This window comes from Oncorhynchus keta, unplaced genomic scaffold, assembly GCF_023373465.1.
Source record: "Oncorhynchus keta strain PuntledgeMale-10-30-2019 unplaced genomic scaffold, Oket_V2 Un_contig_28293_pilon_pilon, whole genome shotgun sequence".
Lineage (NCBI taxonomy): Eukaryota > Metazoa > Chordata > Actinopteri > Salmoniformes > Salmonidae > Oncorhynchus > Oncorhynchus keta.
In genome coordinates this window covers 35889-40000 of record NW_026285957.1, presented here as the reverse complement: position 1 = coordinate 40000, position 4112 = coordinate 35889, and the positions used below count along the sequence as shown (strand labels likewise).

General features: G+C 42.9%; 1 long non-coding RNA gene across 1 annotated transcript in view; it reads left to right on the top strand.

Annotated features, from left to right (window-relative positions):
• LOC127923086 (uncharacterized) overlaps nt 1–3133 on the top strand; it is a 30650-nt gene extending 27517 nt beyond the window's left edge. The window contains exons 3-4 of the long non-coding RNA XR_008113274.1: nt 460–2039; nt 2896–3133. This is a non-coding gene — a long non-coding RNA (uncharacterized LOC127923086). The remainder of the gene's footprint in view (nt 1–459; nt 2040–2895) is intronic.
• Nucleotides 3134–4112: the final 979 nt, after the last annotated feature.

Genomic DNA, 4112 nt, shown 5'->3' with positions numbered 1-4112 from the left:
TATACAGTACATATACAGTACAGCTCTTTACATATACAGTACATATACAGTACATATCTTCATGGCTGTTGTAGGCATAGAAACAAATACATGAGAAGAATATCTCTATGGTTACGTGTGTGTTTCAGATGCTTTACATACGGTTTATCTCTATGGTTACGCGTGTGTTTCAGATGCTTTACATACGGTTTATCTCTATGGTTACGCGTGTGTTTCAGAATGATTTACATACAGTTTATCGCTATGGTTACGTGTGTGTTTCAGAATTCTTACATTATCTCTATGGTTACGTGTGTGTTTCATAATGCTTACATTATCTCTATGGTTACGTGTGCATTTCAGAATTCTTACATTATCTCTATGGTTACGTGTGCGTTTCAGAATTCTTACATTATCTCTATGGTTACGTGTGCATTTCAGAATTCTTACATTATCTCTATGGTTACGTGTGTGTTTCAGAATCCGTTTGCCCCGTTGGCTGATGCCAAGACGAGGAGTCATGCTGACGACGTGGGGCTGGTGTTGTCCTCCCTGCAGGCTAGTATATACAGGGGAGGCTACAGCCGCTTCGCCCCATACTAACCCACCAACCAACCTCCCTAAAACCATACAACAACCAATCCTTTCTGACAGGGATACAACCGAGCAACCAACCAACCTCCCTATAACCATACAACAACCAATCCTTTCTGACAGGGATACAACCGAGCAACCAACCAACCAACCTCCCTATAACCATACAACAACCAATTACTACCCTACCAACCAACCAACCTCCCCACAACCAGACAACAACCAATCCTTTCTGACAGGGATACAACCGAGCAACCAACCAACCAACCTCCCTATAACCATACAACAACCAATTACTACCCTACCAACCAACCAACCTCCCCACAACCAGACAACAACCAATCCTTTCTGACAGGGACACAATCGAGCAACCAACCAACCAACCAACCGACCGACCAACCGACCAACCAACAAACCAGTATGTGAGTGAGACAGACAGAGAGACAGAGAGAGACACAGAGAAAGAACTTTGAGGCCTGGGTATTGCAATATATGCTGTTGATCATGATTTTAGCAGCTCCTAAGAGAGAGAGAAGTCAGTCAACTAAAGAAGGACATTTATACCTCAGATATTGTGTGCTGTTAATTTTGATACAGTGGGTTTTTAATTTGTAAAGGTTAGTAGATTGTCCGTGTCGGTAGAGCTATAGAAGAGCTACTAGATTTAAAACCTTACCATTGTAAAACAACACATTTCAACTGTTAGGGCTTCGTGAAAAGACAAAACCAATCCTGTAAAATACATCGTAGAATGTGATCCCGTTTTGTAAGAGTGTTTACATGATTGTAGGGTTCGGATTCCTTTGACATTCTCTCTGTCAGCGTCTACGTTGTTTCCTAGCTACTGGGGTTAGGATTAGGAACGGGGTTAAAGTTAAGGACTGGGCAAGTGTTAGAGTTAGAATCAGGTTAGGATTAGGGTTAAGGTTGGGATCAGGTTAGGATTAGGGTTAGGATTAGGGTTAAGGTTGGAGCTAGGTTAGGGTTAAGGTTGGGGTTAGGTTAGGATTAGGGTTAAGGTTGGGATTAGTTTAGGTTAGGATTGGGGTTAAAGTTAAGGACTGGGCAAGTGTTATGGTTAGGATCAGGTTAGGATTAGGGTTAAGGTTGGGGTTAGGTTAGGTCAGGATTGGGGTTAAAGTTAAGGACTGGCCAAGTGTTATAGTTAGGATCAGGTTAGGATTAGGGTTAATTTTGGGATTAGGTTAGGATTAGGGTTGAGGTTAGGTTAGGGCTGAAGCTCAGGGTGAGGATTAAGGTTAGGGTTGGGGAGGTGTGGGTAAAATGGGGTACTAGAAAGGCACAAAGGTTGCAAGATCGAGTCCCCCTGCAGACAAGGTAAAAATCTGTCGCTCTACCCCTGAAGAAGGCAGTTAACCCACTGTTCCTAGGCCGTCATTGTAAATAAGAATTTGTTCTTAACTGACTTGCCTAGTTAAGTAAAGTTAAAATAGAAATTAGACCAGGTGATGGAATAGAGAGATGGAGGGGAGGTGGGGGTAAAATGGGGTACTATAAACCCACAACACAGTGCTGTGTCATTACTAGACCAGGTGATGGAATAGAGAGAGATGGAGGGTAGGTGGGGGTAAATGGGGTACTATAAAAACACAACACAGTGCTGTGTCATTACTAGACCAGGTGATGGGATAGAGAGAGAGATGGAGGGGACGTGGGGGTAAAATGGGGTACTATAAACCCACAACACAGTGCTGTGTCATTACTAGACCAGTGATGTGTGGAGGGGACTATAAACCCACAACACAGTGCTGGTCATTACTAGACCAGGTGATGGAATAGAGAGATGGAGAGGGGACGTGGGGGTAAAATGGGGTACTATAAACCCACAACACAGTGCTGTGTCATTACTAGACCAGGTGATGGAATAGAGAGAGATGGAGGGGACGTGGGGGTAAAAGGGGTACTATATACCCACAACACAGTGCTGTGTCATTACTAGACCAGGTGATGGAATAGAGAGAGATGGAGGGGAGGTGGGGGGTAAAGGGGGTACTATAAACCCACAACACAGTGCTGTGTCATTACTAGACCAGGTGATGGGATAGAGAGAGATGGGGGACGGGGGGTAAAATGGAGGGGGACGTACTATAAACCCACAACACAGTGCTGTCATTACTAGACCAGGTGATGGAATAGAGAGAGATGGAGGGGACGTGGGGTAAAGGGGGGTACTATATACCCACAACACAGTGCTGTGTCATTACTAGACCAGGTGATGGAATAGAGAGAGATGGAGGGGACGTGGGGGTAAAATGGGGTACTATAAACCCACAACACAGTGCTGTGTCATTATTAGACCAGGTGATGGAATAGAGAGAGATGGAGGGGAGTAGTTGTGTGGGATGGTGTGTAGTCGACAGCGTGCTAAACAGCGAGGACGTTGATGTGTGGATTAGATCATGATGGTTGTGATTGTCACCGTTTATCACTCAAAGCCAAAGGTTCAGATGCTCCCGGTGTTTTCCATCTGTCTGTGCAGTCAGATTTTTACAGAGAATAACTTATTATGGTTAGAGGACAGAGAGTCTGCTTCCCAAACGGACCCTATTCCCTATAGCCCTATATGCCTCTGGGTCAAAGTATTGCACTATATAGGGAATAGGGTGCCATAGGCCCTGTTAAAAGTAGTGCACTATGTAGGGAATAAGGTGCCATAGGGCCCTGTTCAAAGTAGTGCACTATGTAGGAATAAGGTGCCATAGGGCCCTGTTCAAAGTAGTGCACTATGTAGGGAATAAGGTGCCATTTGGGAGGCATGCTGTCTTTTTCTCCATGGAGGGTTTACTGTTGAAACCATCATCTAGTCCCTTTAGTCAAAACCCTTTAGGTTATCCCATAGTAATAATAATGATACTGGTACAGATGTTGTTTTTATAGAAATTACAGTATATCCATTGATATAGTTGATGACTTTTATATTATGGGAGAGAATTTAAAAAATATAATAAAAAATGTCTATATTTAGCTTCTCTATTTTACCCTTTGGGTTTCGCTTGTTTTGTCTGCATAAATTATACGACTATGATTATTTGTACCCGATGAAAAACTGAACAAACAAATATATATATATATATATAGATATATATATATATATATATAGACCAACAATGTATTAATGGAGACGTTTGAGCTGTACAACGAAGGTGTTCTCTCTTGAAACACAAAATACACAACTGTCATGTTTTAGTTGTAGGCTACAACACCAACGGTTTGGGGTTAAAGCTTTTCTCTCTCTCGTTGTCTTTATGGAGTCGTAGTGGGAGTCAGACATGACGACTGGATCATGACACACTACAAAATGCAATCATAATGTACATATTATCATGGTATTCTTTGGGGGTCAGCTGTACTATTTTGCCGACAGACACACACAGCCTGTACACAGTCTTCACTACTACTAGACAGACACACACAGCCTGTACACAGTCTTCACTACTACTAGACAGACACACACAGCCTGTACACAGTCTTCACTACTACTAGACAGACACACACAGCCTGTACACAGTCTTCACTAC